At 36.8% G+C, this 22,179-nt stretch overlaps 1 protein-coding gene and 1 pseudogene across 1 annotated transcript in view; one reads left to right on the top strand and one right to left on the bottom strand.

Moving 5' to 3' along the window:
• The window catches only part of LOC145989796 (uncharacterized), a 31,405-nt gene extending 9,670 nt beyond the window's left edge, over positions 1-21,735 (bottom strand). Inside the window, exons 1-2 of the mRNA XM_083125144.1 lie at positions 21,668-21,735; positions 11,046-11,107 (exon numbers count right to left, since the gene is read on the bottom strand). The gene's annotated coding sequence lies outside the window, so the exon portion shown is untranslated. The remainder of the gene's footprint in view (positions 1-11,045; positions 11,108-21,667) is intronic.
• LOC145990409 (uncharacterized) lies at positions 1,736-4,755 on the top strand (annotated as a pseudogene).
• Positions 21,736-22,179: the final 444 nt, after the last annotated feature.

The raw sequence follows: 22,179 nt of genomic DNA, 5'->3' as shown, positions 1-22,179 counted from the left end.
GGGAACCTTTGTTTGTCTGAAGTGTCTAAAATATGCACATTTTATGTTGTTTTCACAGAAATATGTGTTTTATGTGTGAAATGTATACTAGGACTTCACGGATAACATTGCAGCCATATGATCGACACTCCTACTGAGTAACCAAGCCAAAAAAATTAAGTTTTCACCTAAAAACACACTCCCTAATTATATCTAAAGATATCCATTTGGCTTTATCTTAAACGATATAAACTCTACTTCATTTAAATAAAAACAGTATGTTTTTAACTCTGTTATTGTAAAATAAGTTTCCATACAGATGTTCATTTTGAAAAATTGCATTCACAAGTTGTTAAAATTAACGTAATAATAACATGATTGGGGCAGCTAACTAGCACATCAACCGGTGACTTATTCGGAAAATTTTATCTGGTTTACCGAAACAATTCTTATTTATTGTGTATACTTATTACATATTAATTAGATATAATAGAAATGAAACACCAGTGCAGGCATGCAAGTAAAACAAAAACAGAACTCCGACAACTTCAAAGTTTCCAGCAATTCCCATTTTTCTACATAAAAAAGTTGGTTTACAGTGCTATACCAGGTAACATGGGGAATAAGCCACAGATATCAACCCATGACATGGTACATAAATACTGGGTGAATCACCTAAAAAATTTCATGAACACCAAAAAATTGATACAGACGATATTCCAATATCGATATTGTCAATATCAAAATTCGATATCCAATGTGTCAATATTATCGATATCAATATATCAACATCCGTATTTTTATGATATTGACGTTTCAATATTTTAAACATATCGACTCTACTACATCGATATATCTAAATATCACATAGCCCTACTTCTGAGATGTTTGTTTCAAGCATCAACTTCCCGTTGCAATTACTTGAGAACTACTTCACATATTACAATGTAACAAACGCCATTCTTAATGAATTTTTACTACTTTCAATTGTGCTAAAAATAATAAGGGGTTTCCATTTAAAGAAACATAAGTTTGTGTTGAAAATCGTACTTCCTTACATAGTTGAACGTATTGTGTCTCATGAGCCCCTCTCTCATACCTTTATATCTGTGAAAGTAGTTTTTTCAATATTTTTTGTTGTTCACGAAATATTTCCTGTGGTAATTTTAGGTGACTCACCCTGTATGTATAGACTGCTTTATACGTAACTCAGTTCTGCATAATTAGGTTCCAGCAAAATATAATTTAAAAACATTTTAATTAAACCTTATTTGTACATAATGCATTTATACATAATTCAGTGTGATACATACTAATTTTCATGAAATACAGTTGATTTGTACGTAACCAATCTACAACAATGTCACAGAAGTGATACTTTTCAGTTGCTATTGGTCGGCCATGGAGAACAGAAAGAGCAAAGTTGCATGCTTGATCAGAAAGTATAATTTATACAGGAAGTGGACACTAATCAACATAAAACTAACACTGAAATATTTGCAGATTTAGGCATCGCTTATACTTCACTTTGCACAGTCATTAGTAGAAGAAATGCAATTTAAGATGAGTTTTTTTAAAAAATTGGGTAGTAAAACTATAGAACTCAAGTGCCTACTGTAGTATTTCAGTATCAAGTGTTCACTAATAAAGTGCCAAATGTAATGTACAGGATGCATAGGCTATTTGAGGACACCACATTTTCAATGTATGAAAACCTTATACCTTATTAATGTGTAGTTTTTGTTGCAGATATACGATGACTGAACCTACAACTGAAGAAATGAAAAGAAGCGCTGTGATTGTGGTCTTACATGCAAAACACAAGGATTTAGAAATTGCTAAGTTCCTGAATGTTGCCAGATCATTTGCCCATAAAGTTTGGAAAGAGTTGGAAGCCTCTGGTTGGAATGTTTCAAGAGTTTCGAAGCAAAAAAGGCATTCTTGACGTTCTGACATTATCAGGACACCAGAATTTGTCCGAAAGGTTCAGGAAATTATCAATGATACCCCCCGGAAAGTCAATGAGGGCTATTGAAAAGGAACTCATGGTCTCAGAGGGCACAATTCGAACACTGGTTCATGAAGACATTCAATACAAGTTGTATGCGAAGAGAAAAAATCAATTCATGTCCGAGTCATTCCATGTGAAATCAAGACAGCCCACAACCTGACCAACTCTGATTTTCATGAAATTTGGGGAGTTCAAACTATGCATGGAACTTAGTAACTATGAAAAGTTTGAGTCTCGGGCATCTTGTAATTTTTAAATTATTCAAGGTCAAAGTTCCCATAAATTGCCCTATTTGAGCCCGCTTAGCTGTACTAAATGTGCTGTAACTCTGCCCCTATTTTCCCTAGGAAGCTCAAATAAACCTTATTGTACAGAGAATTGAACAAGTTTTCCAGTGATATATAACAAGCCTACAGGTGGATAAAAATATAATTTTGTCACGTGACCTTGACCTTTGACCTTAAATATCTCAAAACATGTCATCATCAAAAATCGTGAAAAAAATATATTTGGTCCCTCATGCCATACTCTAAAACATATCGAAAAATCATTGTGGGACTGCAATGGGATCAGAAGATGCAAAATAATATGTGTAACTATGTGACTGATAAAAGCCTCATTACATGAACTATGAAGAGTCAAAAGTCCTTTAACACCAAATACAAAATGTAAAGGAGTTATCCTTTTCATGAAAGAAATAGGTTAGGCACAGGGAGATCCCTAGATGTGTGTGTCAAGCACAGGTCAGGCATATTGTTGACCGCCATATTGAATTCAACACAAAAATTTCAAAGGGAAGGAGGTGATGTGATATATCAAATCTGGCTAGACTTTCACGAGAAATGAAGCGGCGAAAGTTTTTCCAACATATATTTAACCAGCAAAAAGTTATTACTGCATGCTTGTAACCATTTTCTCCTTTTCGAGGTGTTAAAAACAAAGCATTAGAATGCTCCTAAAGTGTTAGGAACTCATCGAGATCACGCTAACATCTCGGCACCATTGCATATGATTTTAATCAGCAACATTCACCAAATAGTTGAATAGTGAAGAATATTGGGAAAAGTATCTCAAACAATTACGTGACACTTCCTTTGGGATGAAAAATTCTTCAGTGACGAGGCTAATTTTTATGTTCACAGTGAAGCTAATAAAAAGAATATGCAATACCTGTGATTTGATAATCTACAGTAGACAGATCCCAGCCGAATGGTCGTTGCTGGTAAGCTAATGATGTGGTATAGTGTATGGAGAACGTGAATGATTGTTTCATATTCAACAACGGACCCTTAAATGGTGAGGGCTTCTTGGATTTTTTAAGTAAACAGGTTTTTCATCCTTGCTTACGGGATATGGCTCTTTTCCAGAGTTTTGAAATAGGACAGTGTGACCACACTATGTGGACATTTTGGCAATTTCTTCATGGTAAATTTCTAGGTAGATTGATGGGTAGAAGGGGATCTATTAAAAGGCCTGCACATTCCCCAGATCTAACATCTTAGGAGGACTTTTACCTTCAGAAACATTTGAAGAGAATAGTGCATGCACTAAAAAGTCCGTGATATTGACCATCTGAGAGAAGGTACAGTTGCTGCTTGCGATGATGTTGCACCTGCTACATTGCCAAATGTTCTATGTGAGTTTGAGAGACGTCAACAAGTGTGCTCACAGGAACATTGACAACATTATAGTGTGCATATATATCGTAAGTGAAAGATATGCGTATAACTTTTTGCTGGCTCAAGATTCGCTTCATTTCTTGTGAAATTCTAGCCTGATTTGATATATCACATCACCTCCTTCCCTTTGAAATTTTTGTGTTGAATTCAATATGGCAGTCAACAATATTCCGGACCTGTGCTTGACACACAAATCTAGGGATCTCCCTGTGCCTAACCTATTTCTTTCATGAAAAGGATAACTCCTTTACATTTTGTAGGGGGTGTTAAAGGATTTTTGACTCTTCATAGTTCATGTAATGAGGCTTTTATCAGTCACATAGTTACACATATTATTTTGCATCTTCTGATCCCATTGCAGTCCCACAATGATTTTTCGATATGTTTTAGAGTATGGCATGAGGGACCAAATATATTTTTTCACGATTTTTGATGATGACATGTTTTGAGATATTCAAGGTCAAAGGTCAAGGTCACGTGACAAAATTATATTTTTATCCACCTGTAGGCTTGTTATATATCACTGGAAAACTTGTTCAATTCTCTGTACAATAAGGTTTATTTGAGCTTCCTAGGGAAAATAGGGGCAGAGTTACAGCACATTTAGTACAGCTAAGCGGGCTCAAAAAGAGCAATTTATGCGAACTTTGACCTTGAATAATTTAAAAATTACAAGATGCACGAGACTCAAAATTTTCATAGTTACTAAGTTCCATGCATAGTTCCAACTCCCCAAATTTCATGAAAATCGGAGATGGTCAGGTTGGAAATTGCACATATCCGTGTTGATTTGGCATGGAATGACTCGTCTGCAAAAGCAAAAGAGAATCGTCTGATCCGTGCAAAACGGTCACTCACCAAAGTAAAAAACCCTGAGGAACATGGCATGCTGTGTTTTTCTCTGATGAGAAAAACTTTGATCAAGACCAAAAGGTCAATCGCCGAAATGACAGATGGTTATGTAAGGATCCTTCTGAAGTTCCCAGAGTTATGCATACCAAGTTTCCAGCAACTGTGATGGTTTTAGGAGTTGTGAGTATCGAAGGACACGTCATGCCACCCCACATCTTTCCGCAGGGTCTTTGAGTTAATGCTACAGCCTACATTGAGGTTCTGCAGAGCGTTGTTAAGCCCTGGATAGACAGTGTACGCAATGGCAGGCCATACGTATTTCAATTGAACTCTGCTCCTTCTTATGAGGCTCACATTACCCAAAAATGGATGACCATATCACACCCAACTTGTGGCCCCCTAATTCTCCAGATCTTAATCCCTTGGACTATTATGTGTGTGGAGCGTTGTTGAAAGAGACACTAACAAACATCCACACAACACCAGAATCATTGAAGGTAGCCATTGTCAAGGTGATGTCGGAAATAAACAAAGACCACTTGATTCAGGCCTGTCAACGCTTTCGGTCCCGTCTCGAGAAAGTTATTGAGGCTGAAGGCGATTTTATAGAATAAACCTATTCAGAAGCTTTTGTTTCTCATGTGTACCAATTTTCATGAAAATATATTTGATTTTGGACGAGATATGGTTATCTTTCAAAATTTACGTAAATGTCCTCAAATAGACTATGCACCCTGTATTTAAGAATCAAACTTTTAGATTCCATATCTTTTTCCTCAAAATAGATAGAATTACAGTATATTAATAATGATATGGCATGTTATCTAATCTGATTTGTAAGTAATTCTCAGTTATGTGTATTATTTTCTCTTCACCTTGACAACTCAGGTTCAACTGTATATATTGTGAAAAATGGGTTGCAAACCTCCACAAATTTGCACAAACTGACAATTTTGTTCATTAAAAATTGTAATGGGTGTATCAGCACTTATACTATTTCACCCTTCTGTCAATATGCTGACAAAAGCCTTTAGCTAGAATACAATAATTTAAAATACAGTGAATTAAAGGAACAAAACTCCTTAACAAGAACAAATTGAAACACAGTGACAAAATAAAATCAGTACCACATTGACAGAATTTACATCAGTACTAAAAAGAAATCTCAAAACATGAATAGAAGTATTTTCCTGTATGTAATGCTATGTTTACTTTATTGGGTGAACAATATTAGAGAATAGAACTTTGCTGAACACAGACTGCTATTTTCTTATTGGGTTAATTGAAACTATGATCAATCACTATGGGTATTTGTCAATGATAAGAACGATACATTTTAAAAGTAGCATTGCTACAGCTATGGCTACTCTTCCAAAATCTAGCTTCGGTATGCTACTCATGTGCGCTACTTCGTTACTTCTGCATAAAAAAAAAACAACTTGAAACAACCACATGGATATTCAAAAGGAGCCCCAAGTATGATAGTTGTACTTACTGGAAAATAGATTGTTATTTATTATCATAATTCCCATAATTCGTTAGATGTTTGCTCTAACATTGCGGAGAGCTGGGGGATACTTCTTTGGTATAGCTAAATGAGCAAAAGGTGGAGTGATGCTTTACGGAAGTTTCCTGTGGGGAATGCTTTCCTGAAGACAATGTAAATTTTTTCACCTTGTAATCAAAGGACCCCAGGTTCGATACCTGGTGGAGGCACTAGTGGTTCGGATCCAGTCTCGATTAGCTTATCTGTGCATAAAATGGACTCAAAACAAAAACTAGGAAAGACACCAAGTTGGGAGGATCCTCCTGCTCCTCCATTCCCCACACTGCTCATTATTCGTCATTCTTCCTCATTCTCACAATTAGCCAAAAGTGGCAGAAAGCGACTCTAGATAAAAGAAACAAAATAAACCATTTATCCTCATTGTCATGATTAGCGAAAGTTACAGAAAAGCGACGTAAAAGTAGAAGAAATACATACATTTCTAAAATGTATATTAAACAAAGAAAATGATCGTCTCTACAGAAAAGTCAATAACTCATACGTACTTTCTACAATATCATAAAATTTATTGAGGAAACTGATGTGTAAACCGGAGTGTTCTAACCGTATTGCAATTTTAAAATTTGTGAACAAATATTATGACGAAAATAATTGTAATTCCAGATAGTGTATGTCTCATTCTTGTATCAATCATTTCTTGCTAGTGAGATCCTATGATCAATGCTGTTAACGTACTGAGCCATTGAATGCTGGCACTATTTCGTTGTCATTGTAGTGGAAAATGGATCACTGGTTTTTGCACTGTAAGATGTGTTTTACACAGTAATTAATGACATTTACCTGTCTCCTACAATATGGATATCCACAGGATTTGTTCCGGGGGTGGTGCAAAGGAGGCTTTATATACACATATATGCCAGTTCAGTTTAGTTATCTGGAGATTTATTCTATACTAAAGAAATAAAATTACACAGATATCTATAATCTACGATTTCAAGATATTTATAATCTAGATTATATGTATTTCCATGTAATAGACTTTATCTTTATGAACCTCCTCCAAAAGTAAGCATTATTGTCGAATTTCTCTTTGACGCTGTGGTCACATCAAACATTTTCCTCAAAATGCAGAGAAGAAATGTAAATGTAGAGAAATTTTTGCTACAACTACAATTTTCAAAATGTAGCGCCGCTACTGCTACAAATTTTGTAGCTAGCCACAGTAGCAACGCTACAAGTAGCACGCTACTTCCGATCACTGGTATTTGTTAACTATTTTGCATGATTTTTTTTTTTTCGTAATTCATTAAGAGAACTTGCTGAAAAGCAATTCCATATTCATCAGATTAGATAAATGATTTTCATACTTGTTCAGATTTGTAATGCAATGTTAATGGATGATATTCAACTTGATGATCATGCATTGTACTCTGGGAAGAAATCCAGCAAACAGATTCACATGTGTTAAGGAGAGCGTAAGAAAAGCAGTCTGACGGTGAGGAAATTTGCATTTCACCACTTTACACGGCCTCTTAAGGTAAAACATACACATTACTCACATTATCACAATAATCATGCCTTGAATCACTTCGACAAAGAAAATATGCACACAGTTTATCCAGCTAGCATGTTTTCAATGTAGGATCTGATCTATTTGCCTGAAATATGGCATAATGAATTGTGGGGGACTTGCTTTGATTAATATCATCCACTGGACATTATCCATTGTCTAGTGGTTTTCACTTCTTTCTTCTTTCAACATTATATTTCAAAACACGACCTTTTCTTGTACTGTGATTTCATTTTACAGGTAGTGGGGATCAAACCTGTAACAGACCAGTGTGTTAGTGCATGAAGGGAAACAAGATGATCTATCAGAGTATAATGTTTATGAAAAAGTAAAAAGCACTAATCAAAGGATAGTGTCCAGTTAAGATTGCCTGCTAGCATGTCAAGAACATTCAGATTTCTTAAATAATTATCATCATGTGGCTTTACAGGATGATTTTTTTTTATTGGTGTTGTTTACATAATGACTCATTATATTAATGGATTTATATAAATCTCTTTTATGACCATAATAAAGTCTGTCTTGAATTAATTACTGGAAGTGTATGTAACATCATACTGCATTCCTTATCACAGACTCGTGGCCTAATATTTCTGTTTAGCAATAAGGTAGCAAAGTAACAAGGAATCCAGAGTTTGTAAGAAATAGGGTAATGAGCAAATCTGTTCACGGGTAATCACATTGGTAAGTGACTGACAATCACAGCCCACTTTATCAGATTAGTTTATTTCTTTTGCCAAGATCAAATTTACCTAATTTAATGTTTTATATATCTGTTAGCATGACAGCCTATAAGCTATATGGCCGCCCCTGTGGTAGAGTAGTTAGCACATCACGCTACGATGCCAGAGGTTCCAGGTTCGAGTCCCGGCCTGGGCATGGATGTTTGTGAGTGTCCATTCATCATGCCATCACTCATCGCATCTTCATAAATTGGCCAAAAGTGGCACAAAATAAGCAAAGTAAAATAAAGCAAATCAATTAATCTAAGTTATATGGAGCAGGTGTACATTACATGCATTTTCATTGATAAATTACATTAAATATCTGGGGTAACTGACATATTTACAAGCTTGAGCTCGAGGTTAACAAAAAAGATCTTTAAAATTATATGTTATCTTTGTTCCGCACCTTCTCAATGAATAGGCATGTTAATTAATACAGTGAAAAATATAGAAAAAATCAAATATTGTATTCATGTTGTAAATGTCATTAGTTTAGGAAAAAAATAACAACTGTAAACTAGCATTACTCGGAACCTATGCTAGCTATTGACCAACTCCAAACAGCACTATAAAGGAGTTAAATAATCTGCTCGGGAGTCCACAAGTAGGCCAGGAGCAGAGGCATGACCAAGACCTGGAAGAAACATATCTACAAGGAGTCATGCCTAAAATAATAAGCAACATGCACATCAGTTGCATTAGCGAGTTTCCCTGAACAAGAACCACAGGCCTCAAAGCCAACCAGGTTTCTCTCCTTACTTAGTAGTTGCAAAAGAACTAAGAAGTCACGTGAGACCTGATGTAGTTCCATCAATCTGACACGAGCACCACTATCAGTGTAGTCAACAGCCACTAAATTTCAGTTTGAATTTGAATTTATGTTAGTCACAGGGGCCTTGAGGTTGCATAACTGTTAGATTTTGTAACTTGTCAAAGTAATATTTTTGCATAAGAATGTTTCATTATTATGTCAAACTGACTACCACATATTCTCCAAATTTGTTTTCAAGGTCTTGAAATAGGTTTGTGTTTTGTTCATTTTATGTCACTTTTCTGGTCTTGAAATCGTAAATCTCTCGGTTTCATTTTTACGTCGTTTGTATGTTGATATGTGTAGGCTAACACTGCCTGGTATTTACACCCGTTTGAAGATCTGAACAAACCATTATTTTACATCATGTTACTGTCAATGCGGTCTGTAGAACTAGATAACTCGCAACAAGGTGAGCGAATGACAATTTGTTGAAATAGATGATAATATGCAAAAACCTTTTGTAAATACTGATTTTATGATGTATATTATGCACCCCCATGCTTTGGTGTTCAGCATCAAGTGATGTCAGAAATGTAATAGTTGAAAAAGTACTACAATGGTCCTAAATTGAGAATAAAATTTCCTTCAGAATGAAATTTATGAAAACAAAAGAAGCTATCTTTATGCCGTAGAGGGGATAATAACACTAAATAAGCAAGTCACTAATAGTATAACTTTTCAAAAAGGGAAGGGGATATTTTGAGCAACTAATTCGGATATGGCATTTGCAAACTTACACCACAGAGAAAAACTGAAGCAATATTTTTCAAAGTTCTTCGAAAAATAGTTTAATGTAGAACAACCACCAGGCACGCTATGTTCGAAAAATGTATTTACGATGGTACATTTTGCAAAACTTGGTTCCTACTCCTTTACAGGTGTCAGAATACAAATAGCATGAAAAAAATCTGCAATTTGAAATTGATAAAACATCATGAACATTTCAAGTGCTCCTTCAAGAGTTTAGAATCAAAATGTTGGCAATAGTGACTCCATGACTCATGTATCTGGAGACTATGCAAAACCGGAATGAGAGTTCGGTGTAGAAAAGACAGCTTGGTCTTCGGAAGTTTTGCAAGGCCTACCAGTTACCCATGGACTTCCAATGTTTGAAGCTTTAGAAACCCAGGCACACAGTTCTTAGTCGCGGTCTCGCTAAGCGGGAGGAGGAGGAAAACTCGGCTCTGCAAATACCCATGTAGAGTTCACCGGAGTGAGACTGCTGACAGCCTCGGAGAGAAACGATTCCACTACAATGCCTCTCCAAAGGCAAGACACCTAACGCCAACCAACGGAACCAACACCAAGAAGCTCGACCCAAGGACCACAGACCTAATGGTCAATGTGACCTACCTGCTAGATTTCAATTTTTTCCCCCTATTTTATGGTTGTCTTGCACCACCCAGCCTATAATTCTGAATCGTCCAAAAGTTAACGGGCCAGTTAAAAATGTTCAACCTTGGCAACATTGCACATTTTAGACCAGCTATAAACATCAACTAACATTCATGTGATTCTAACAAAAAAAAAAAAGTATAATCAATTTTATTCCTATTAATGACATGTCCAATTACAATACCTGTTACAACAGGAAGCACAACATTATTGAGATATTTTGGAAATTCACAAAACTGTGGCATGTTTCCTCCAACTTTGTGTGTACAAGATATAGCATCACTATGCAGCTTTAAAATGAAGTAGTTGTATTACTGAAATCTGTATTAATGCCAAAATTTGCCAGAATTTTCCCTCCCTTCCAGCACACATGTTAGCTACAATGTCAGTATATTCTACATGGCAAAATGTAAATGTCTGTTTGAACAAGAAATGACTTTTTAAACCTAAATATTAATTTAGAACAGACAACGTTGTAAATATGAGAGAAAGAAAATAAAAGAAACAACTTACCAACATAAATTTTCTTCAGTGGGTCATCTTCATATCATCATCAGCGGGTCGATTCATGTGTACTAAAAAGGCCAAAACATGTATTAAAAACAGGCAAAGTAAGCACATAAAATATGCAATAAACATTTTAAAAAGGTATCCTGAAAAATTTGTATTATCATCCACGGAGCATTCAAAAAGTACCCACACTCAAAGTTTGAGAATGTTATGCTTATAATTAATTGAACTTGTCAACATCATGAATGCATATATTTGTTAACTATATCTTGAAATACACAAAAAATAATGTGTAAACTCAAATGTGTGTAACACTCCAATCTCCGAGGTCAATAACACACTGACTGGTATCCTTCTCGAGGAAATGTAGTGTTTCCAACTGTGGTATTTTTTAACTCTTTGAAATAGATACTAGAAATTACAAGGTCTTATAATGCAAAGCTGTATTGGAAAATTAATAAAACTTTGTAGTTGTACTTGTAAAGTTTGATGTATAGAAATTAGGTACAATACCAGCTTTGTAATAATTAGGGAAAGGAACTTTAGGTAAATAAATGTTTTTTCTGCGATAAGATAGAGACCCTCATTTTTGCCAAAATTCTGATCATAGCCTTATATGTCAACACAGCAATTTTTATTTTACATAAAAACACATATTTTCCAGTTTTCCGTATGTAAATACATATTTTGCGAATTTTCATTTTAAATACATAAAATCGCTCATTGACTTCATCTACCTCGAAATCCTCGAAGGATGACTTCATCTACCTCGAAATCCTCGAAGGAAAAATGTTTATTCTCCGCACCTCTTTCATATCGAGAGTGCTAGGTTTGTTTAGTCTTTGAACACCCTCGCTGGCAGACTTCTGGCACCTCGCCTACGATCCTATTGGGAGAAAATAGCTGTAAGTAGCTGGGGCTAGCTACACGTAACGATAGCAAGGCTTTTTAATGAAGCAATGCAGCTATTGTGGCCGGAAGGCATAACATTTGACAATGTTCTTCTCTTGACAGATGCTGCAGCTTACATGCAATAGGCCTTGCCGTTAGCTACCCCAAAATGGTGCACGTTAAATGTGTGGCTCATGCGTTGCATAGAATATGTGAAAAGATAAGAGCTCTTTATCCCAATGTCGATAAACTGGTTTCAAATGGGAAGAAAGTTTTTATCAAGTCGCCTAGAAGAATGGACATTTTTAAACAAAAATATCCTGAGGTTCCCCTCCCCCCTACACCTGTAGTTACGCGATGGTGCACTTGGTTGGATGCAGATGTTATGCCCAGAACTTTGAAAAAATCGTATCTGTTGTAAATGATCTCGACAAAGAAGAATTCTGCAAGAACTGTTGATGGAGCCCTCCTTAAAAGTCGAATTGGCATACATCTCAACAAACCTGTCCATTCTCTCTAATTCCATATGAAAGCTTGAATCGTCCGCGAACACTTTGGCAGCTTCCATTGGTGAAGTCCGTATAGTAGAAACGAAACTGCAAGAACTCACCGGATCTAAATGTCTAAATGTACAGAATTTTTGGGGGAAAAACCAAGGTTTTCAAACTTTGTGCCAAATTGCACGTGTTTTGGAAAGTGAAGTAGAGGAAGAGGAAGCTTTGGAAAACTTCAGCGTTAGTGACATTTCGTGCTTCAAATATGCAAGAATTGTTTCTTGTGACGTGGAGCGATCTTTCTCACAATATAAGATGCTTTGTAGAGATAATCGTCACAGATTTACAATGGAGAATTTGGAAAAAACTATGGTGATCCACTGCAACTCTTCCAAAAAATAGCTCGCTAAGAGGTAATCATTTAGAAACTAATTTCAGGTGTTTAAAATGCATGTTAGTTTGTTTTTGTTACCAAATGTTTTTATTTTTGTCACATATTTTCCTGTTTTTATCACATATTTTCAACATTTATGACACATAAAAAATAAATATTTCTGACTTTTTTAGCACATAAAGTTCCGTTCCCTAGTAATAATACTGAATAGTAACAATGTTTTTTTTTTTAAACAAAAGATCATGTAACAAAATTAAATTGCATGGTAACCTATTTGTCACATGAAAACCTTGTCTCTCTCTCTTCTACAAATTTCTTCTCCATAGCAGTTGACAGTGTATGCATCTGGCACATTTCTTTTACATATTTGGGAACACATATTTCTGAATCTCAGCATGATGTTTGTACATGGGAAATAATAGGAAAGGAAGGATAGGGAAGACATTAAAAAATGCCTATGTAACATTCCTTATGATTTTAAGGATCACTCTGGTCCTATTTGCACCAAGCACAGTGACATTCTCAAAAGCTTCCATTCAATATTTTGTACTGCGTGAACTTGAATGTAAGTGGGAAAGTACTATTTCCATGCAGGTGTGTGTAATGTAAGGATTAGCATATGTCGGTCAATGGAAGCCAAAATCATATGAAGTCTGGAGTTTGCAGAGTAAAAACTACTTAACAGGGCCATAACCAGGCAGGAAGGGGGGGGGGTCCTTGTAAAGTTTGTCTGAAGTAACCAGTGAATATTATTTGGCTCACGACATGATGGAAAAAATCCATATAACATGAAGAGCAGTTATCACATTCGTTCATCTTATTCATGAACCGAAGTCTAACTACCGAAGAGTAATTAGAACATTATCTCGGCTTCAGTTACGAGTGCGGGAATGCTAGCGCTCAAGCTTTAATCCAGCAACAACTTGGTCATCTCATTTCCTATTCATGACTTTAACCAGTGTTGCATCTGGTTACTCTGAAATGTGTGGATGAAATTCCCCCTTTTGGACATTTTATTTTTGAACGTGGTTCTACTTTGCACATGTTTATAAAGTGGGGGAAAATCGCAAAATTGTATGAGGGAAGGTATCTTTTGCAACTTTTAGCAAATCATTGGTCAAGACATTTGAAAGTGACTAGGACAGTATATGAAAAATACACAGACCTAATTCATGTGCTGCAGTTGGTGCAAAGTGGAAATTTTGATGGTAATGGCGTAGCAAGAAGGGTTGGGTTCCTTGTAGTAATTAGAAAACCTGTTCCGGTATTGCTTAATACTAATGACAAAAGGATGCTTGAAAATACGGATAAAATTTCGTAACCCTCTAACAGTTGGATAATCTCCCCACCTCTGGTGGAAGTGAGGCTGGTAGTCGGTAGGTAGCAATGTTTCGTTCACAAGGGATGTTACGCCACAGGTTATTATTTAATTTAACTTAATGACCCCCACCCCCATGCCTACAAATATAATTTACCTTAATTTCATACTGTTTAAATTTTTGAAAACATGAACTTGGTTCATAGCCCCCCCCCCCCAGAAATAAATTCTAGCTAGGAGCCTGCTACTTAATACTGCACATTAGCAACACTACGCAACACAGAGTGATAGCCACGTGGCTACAAATTTTGTCCTACATATCATGATTTCAATAAGCATAAACATAAAGAGCAAGAGTTTGATTTTAAAAGGCTTGTGGAGAAAAAAAAATACGTTTAAATTAATTCTTAATCACTGGATGTAATGAAACTTTCACATCCTGGTATAACTGATGCCAGAGCCTGATGTTTAAAAAACACTGGCCCAATGAACATGAACAGTGGGGCCCAAGTTCCGATTATTTAACTCCAAATTTATTGTGGTGCAAAGTTGTTGGGTTGTTTTTTTTTTCTGTACGTGGTTCGATTTCTAATTATGCTAGTTAAAATATATTCACATTCTCAATGCACATTTTATGGAGAACAACATTTCCCTTCTATGTATTCCTGTATGATTCTTTGTTTGAGAGCAGCCATTCGTTTACTGTTGTTGGTCAGCTTTAGAGCTCTTAGCATTAACACATTCCTGCCCGTAAAAGACCATGGTCATTTTGTTTGTATTTGCATATTTAGCTGTGGTGTCAATTTTATTTTATCAGTTTCTTTTTGGCATTTTCTCCCTCCGTGATGATTGACGAAGGAAAAGGGGTGCACAATTTGGCTTTGGGAGAGGAGCAGTACAGTACCCGATAGTTTGTCCAGGGCACCCAATTACCGAGGGGTCCAGGGGGCCCAATACATTCAGATCCTTGGAGGACCAATGGGAGGAAAAGGGGGGGTCATCGGTAGGGAACACCAGCAGGAAGTATCAAAGATCCGCCACACTGAAAATGTCTAAGAGAAAGCACCATTTGCAGCCTGTACAGTGTTATTTTGAAAAACTCGAAAATTTTAGATGGCAGCCACATTTTTTAGGTTTGGATTCAGAAAATGTCTCGGCTGGCTGTTTAAATGCCCCTCCCCAAGCTGGGCGTGAATGTGTTAATATAACACACACCTAAATAAACCTTCGGCACGTGAAAACAGGCTAATCATGTTAAACTGTATATGATGTCATTATCATTAAGCTCTACATAAACATGGCAGCTATTCATATTTTGCAAACTACAATTAAAAAATCACCAAAATTCAACTACAAAGCTGAATAAATAATATTTTAAGACGTTTAATTTTTACTGTAAGATAAATGAAGCTCTATTCATCTTGTCACTCGAAAAATAAATAACAATCCACAACCTTTGCATTTGGAAGTTGGTTTTGTACAGGAAGTGTTGTGAGTGAATAATGTGAACAAAGGCCCAAGTTCCTTTTGTTTTGTTGTGATTTCATAATGCTAGATACATAATTTTTACATGGTTTGATTTTGATTTACGTATGTTAACACATATGGTGGATTACTTAGTACGTGATTCCTTGACACTGCTTTTTCAGTGCCGTATACTTCTATATAGATCTGTACTTGCAATAGCCATTTGTTTACTATTGTCTTGGTTATTAACGAACTCCCCCTCCTAGCTAGGTCACATGTGTGAGGTACAAAGGGGTTTCCGGTATCACTTCACAGAATCTGTTCCTTTACCATGAGGTGTGATGTGTACTTTCTTCTTGCCACTAAAATGTTTGAATATTTTGTTCAATACATGCTTTCATAGTTAGGTGGCTCAGGTTGAGTTAGTTCCCTTAGCATTTTAATAACCCTAAATGCTTTCATGGTTAGATTAGGCGGGTCAGGTTTAGTTATCTTAGCATTAAAATAATACCCTTAAATGCTTTCTAAAAAAAAAAAGTTTCAAAATTACTTCTACATTCAATTCCACTAGTCTACGATACTTACTGTCGCTTCTATCAACGGATAATTCCTTGACCATGGGGAGCACACATGCTGCATTAGCTAATTCTTAAGTTTTTTTTTTCCCAAACATAAATAACTTTTTTGTAAAAATCCAAATAGTGCTCATTACTTTAAGGAAGCTTCAAATTTCATATGACAATTATTGTCAAAATTCTAAACAATCTGAACCGTTACCTGAACAATTACTATATGTAAAAAACAACAAATGTAATTTTAAACTGAAAAGTGAACTTAAAATTGAAATTATAGTATATTTTCAATTGTCAAATTTAAAAAAGAATCCAAGTTGTCCGTCATGTTCATCACATAACATATCTGTTTTCTTCCTTCCCTGTATCATGTATCGGTATGTTAGTGTTTCACCATCCATATTTCTATTAAGAAGTGTAATGAGGTGCAGTTAGCTTTTGAGGTATTTTCACTAGGTTTTAAACTGCACATGGACATGATCTAGCTAGAGCCTGGCTTAGCCTGTTCATGCATGCATGCATTCTTTAGTTGTTGGAATGTAGCTTACGTTGGCGTGCATATTTTTTCGTACAGGTGACAAGTACTTTTTTTTTGCACACCATGAAGTTTGAAAAATAGCACAAGATATTTCGGTGTAGACTGCTGCTACTAATATGTCATGTTACACAGGTATAAAGGGGTACTACATTCTTAAATGCTTTCGTTGTTAGGTTAGGTGTAGGGCTGTTACCATTGCAATTATTTCTGTGAATACTTCCAATAGCCTATCATGTGATTTCTGCACTTTCCACTGTTCTCACCACCAGCTGAAAGTATCGTGGCATTGTTTTAGATGGGCGTTTCCTTGTTTATGGTTCACCCTGTATTCCAGACCTCACATAAACATAGGGTATAAATTTACAATACCGGAAGTATCTCCAATTTGTTTGAAATTCGGCACACTCACTAATTTTAGCATCCTAATCACGAATCTGCAGTTAAAATTTGGCGGTCACCTCTAGAAATTGCAAAAAAACTGCTTCAATTCTCGCAATGATTCTCGGTATAGAAGTATGGGAACCATATTTGTTGATATGGACAATTGACGTTCGCAATCAGTTACCGTGTTTACAGCATTGCCACAGTGTTGATTTCATGCTTGGAGAGCACGGATCGTGTTAGAATGGGGGAAGGGAGCAGTAAAAAAGTTGTGAATGTTGCACAGATTGTTAGGTGGAGTGTGGAGGAGGATGGGCGTGGGCTAATTAAGAAACTTATGGATTTCGGTGTTTTGCCCACAACGATCCCACGGAGAAATGTGTCGAGGACGAAGACTACGAAAGTGAAAGTGACAATCACGATGTAGAAGAAGATGTGGAATGCGAACTGATTTGATTACAGGTAATATTGGCAACAGTGCATGGATCGTAAAATTGCAGGATACGAAAATGGCATCTTCGATGAGTAACGTTGGCCGTTCAAGTGCTACGAAAATAAGGGTAACAGTTTACTATCCTTCGGGGACACCTATAACTTCTTAGTTTTGTCAATTTTTGACATTCGTACATACCGTGCGTTCATTTCGATCTTCAGCCGTGAGATCGGGAGAAGCCTGGCAGGCGGCGCTGACGGAGATGCCGACATTTCCGGCCTGCAATACCCGCTTATTTTTATGGAGATATGCAGACATTTATATAAATATTGCAAAACGAGCACTAACCTGTGTTATAAGAGTTGTTCAAAGTGATGTCCACCTACATTCACACATTCCTGGCATCGTTTGATGAAATTTTGATACACACGCAAAAGTTCTTCTTCCATAATTCTTCCAAGTTCTGCCCTTATATTGTCTTTTAGTTCGTCGATGCTATGAGGGTTATTTCGGTAGACTCTATTTCTTAAGGTTTCCCACAAATAATAGTCACATACGGTAAGATCTGGCGAACGTGAAGGTCATAAACCTCCAGAAATTATTCTGTCATCAAACACCTCCCTTATAGCATCCAAAGAATCAGCGCCGGTATGGGATGTGGCCGAATCTTGTTGAAAATACCCATATTGTCTCTCATTATCTGATAACAACTGAAATTTAGAAGCCATAGCGAGGTTATAGCAGCTGCCGAACAGTTTTTTGCAGACCAGGATAAATCCTTCTTTTTTTTCGGAGGAGTTAGAGAAGTTGGAGCAACAAAGTGCCAAGTGTGTAGACCTTCGGGGAGAATACGTTGAATAGCCTGAAACTTTCGTGCCTGTAGCTTAAGTCCTTCTGGGTCAGGCCGAGAACTTATCAGGTCCCCTCGTAACGTGAACCTTGCGGCTGGCATTCCAATCGTCTCACTGACACAACACACATTGCAATAACACAAACAAGTAACGGCAAGTAACCAAGAATAACACTCTTGCACTCAGTACGAAATTAACACGCTCTTGGTTTACATCTGCTTGCAACTATATTCACAGCTCTGTCTTCATCTAGTCGCGAAGGAACAAAAAACTCGAGCTCGGAGATTTCGGATTGCAAGGAAGCTCACGAAAACCATTGACTTTTAACAGTTTCGTCTGCAGCGTAATCTTGATACAGTGTTGCACATTCGAAACTTCCAAACGATCCCCATCGACACAAAACTCTTTCAAGGATATAAACTTAAGCAGGACGTTACTGGTCAAAACTATGATTAAAATGTTTTATTATCTGTGGCTCTTAACATCGTTTCTAAAGCGTATTTATTTGTGTGATGAATTACAGAAGAACTTTTGCATGTTATGACACAGGTTAGTGCTCGTTTTGCAATATTTATATACCTGTCTGCATATGTCCATAAAAATTAGCAGGCATTACAGGCCGCAAATGTCGGCATTTCCATCAGCGCCGCCTGCCAGGCTTCTCCCGATCTCTCGGCTGAAGATCGAAATGAACGCACGTTACCTATCTGCTTCGCAGAACATTTCATGAATGGTTTTTGGGGCTATCCATCCCGGAATCGGTGGGATTATTTTCGTTTGAAATTTTTGCGTCCAAATTTCCCACAGATTACGGGCTCCGCCCCTGGGGTAGTTGACCTACCGCCCCCAACCACTAACATGGCTCCACTCCGGCTTTCTCTATAGACTTCCTGTTAAAGGCATGTTAGAGATTGGCCAGAGTCACCTGCCCCCAACTTTTAAATTTGAAGAAATCAGTTTCCAGGATACGGAAAACTTACCTGAATTTCACACAAAACACCTTCCCGATGTTAGACAATACTACAGGAACTTATTACGGTAAGTAGTTTCTTCTGTAGAAATGAAGAAATCTGTCCGAAGGATAGTAAACTAGTACCAATAAGATTTCTTATTGGTTCCTTGTCGCAATTACTGGAAAACCATTGACGGATAGCCCCACTGACCATTCCAGTAAGGTTAGGTTAGGCAAACAGTTAAAATTTGAGGTCGTAAAACCATGCACGGGTGCACACACCATTGATGGATAGCACCACGAACCATTCACGATAAGGTTAGGTTAGGCAAGCATAGTTAAAATTTGGGGTCATAGCAGTATCAGGGATGTATATATCGTTTTTTAAGTATTTGAAACAAAATTGGTAATTATGCGATATCACCCGAACACCTCTCACTCGTTTATTTTGTTAATTTTAGCATTTATACTTACCTATTCTGCATTGCGGAAGATTCTTTAAGGTGAAATTATGCCTTTTTCCATAAAATAGTGTCAACTTTTCATATTACGAGTCATTATTTGTCTTCACTTGGCGTGCACTCGTCATGGATGATCGCACATCGTGCTTGTGTTTTGTCGATTTGAAGTGGGTATACAGTGTTTCAACTTTCTTAACTGAAAAATACCTACTTTCGTGTTCATTATGTCATCACAAACCATTGACGGATAGCCCCAAAAAACAATTTACGATAGCCCCAAAAAACCATTCACGATAGCTACAAAAAACCATTGACGGATAAGCCCCACGAACCACTAACGGATAGCCCCAAAAACCATTGACGGATAGCCCCAAAATCCATTGATGGATAGCCCCAAAAACCATTCACGATAGCCTCACGGACCATTTCCGCCAAAGTTAGGTTAGGTTAGTAAGCAAAGTTAAAAAAATGGTACTACTTTACTATACCTGAGACACCTGTCAATGATTTATTTCGCACTTTTTTACATTGCTAAGGTACTATTCTGCATTCGGGAACATTTATTTAGGTAAAATATTGAATTTCTAACGAAAATAATGCATATTTCTTACATTTACGAGTACTTACTGTTCTTCCTTATTTCCACACAATATTGCGATAGCTTACCTGTTCATCGCGCGTTGTGCCAGTGTTTTGTCGATTTGGAGTGTGCATGCAGTACAATACGCGCTATTGCTGCTGGTAACAGCCGATGTTGTCCGTATATGCTAAATTGAACGAAAGGAGTGCTAATGGAACCTAACCTAACAGTCCTAACCTAACCTAGTAGGCATACCTCGTCCCCGTGATGGTTCGTGGGGCTATCGTGAATTTTTGGGCTAACGTCAATGGTTTTTGGGGCTACCCGTGGATGGTTTGTGGGAAATAACGAACAACAGTAAGTACTCGTTAATGTAAGAAATATACATTATTTTCGTTAGAAATTCATTATTTCACCTAAAGAAATGTTCCGCAATGCAGAATAGTACGTTAGCAATGTAAAAAAATTGCGAAATAAATCATTGATAGGTGTCTCTGGTATAGTAAAGTAGTACCCGGAAAATGCAAGTTCCTTACATAAAAAGTTATTATTTCTTGTTCTGCAGCATTCTATGGTGAAGTTTTCAGTTTCCGCGAAAGAAAATACCTCGAAGAACTTCGACAATGCTACAGAAACTGATTTCAGTAAGTAGTTTCTTCTGTAAATTTGAAGAAATCCGTTCGGGCGATATCGTATATTTACCACAAAATTTTCCGGGAAATAATGAGCAATCGTGCCAATCGCGGACCACTCAATTTCGCTTATTTTGCAATTTCTACACCTGACTGCCAAATTTTAACTGCACATTCGTGATTAGGAGGCCAAAATTAGTGAGTATGCCGAATGCTTGCGTAAGGTAATTTTTAAGTTGTTTTTTCAACATAGGCTAAATAACTTTTTTTTCCAAATCCAAACAGTGCTCATTACTTTAAGGAAGGTTCACATTTCGTGTGACAATGATTGCCAAAATTCTACGATAATTAGTCTTCCTGCTAGAAAAATTTGAAAAAAAAATGATCAAACAATCGGAACCGTTAACCAGGCTTATTTTCTGCCCCAACGTTAGGGCCCAAGTTGCGCTGCTGACCGTTCATGCTTCAAATGTACGAGTGCAATTTTTTCACTTGCATATATATTTGCTGTTTTCAGAAGAACTTGTTTTGAAATATTTTTAGTTGCTTAGATTTTCTTGAAGTCAAGAATATTAATACACTAATTCTCTCTTAATATATAGACGGAGCGATGCAGCTATCCCCTAAACCACTCAAAATTCAAGTTTTTCGTGGAAATTACCTGGAAATTTCATGCGGTGTACCACGTTGTGATGCACTTGTTGCTTGGCTGGTTACTTGGACACTGTGAATCCCCTTGGTGAATCCCTAGGATATGCAATCAAAATTCTTCATTTACTTATGTGACAGTCATCTTGTAGTTCCTTTTGTGAACGTTACAGAGAAAAAACAGAGGGCTGCATCTTCCTTTAACATCGTTCCGAATTCGCTCATGACAAGCACATAAGAATTGCAATATTTGACGTAAAGGAAATGTACGTTTAAGTGTGATCTCACCATCATCACGTGTTTTCAAGGAACTGTCATGTGTCATGCAAGTGTTGCCACTTTCTAGGGTACAATTTGCCTTTGTAAAGGGGAAAAAGTTCCCTTCCTTGTCCAACATTTCCCCTCTAAAAAATAATCGCACATATGCTTATAGCCACTCTTCTCACGACCGGGCAAAAATGAATTTGTATTTTTCATACATACGAACATGCATTGGCGGATTTAGAGGTAGGGACACGGGGCACG

Source organism: Lepisma saccharinum, chromosome 7, assembly GCF_977018435.1.
Source record: "Lepisma saccharinum chromosome 7, izLepSacc3.1, whole genome shotgun sequence".
Classification (NCBI taxonomy): Eukaryota; Metazoa; Arthropoda; class Insecta; order Zygentoma; family Lepismatidae; genus Lepisma; species Lepisma saccharinum.
The sequence above is the reverse complement of the archived record's forward strand: the minus strand, read 5'-3'. Positions and strand labels throughout refer to the sequence as shown.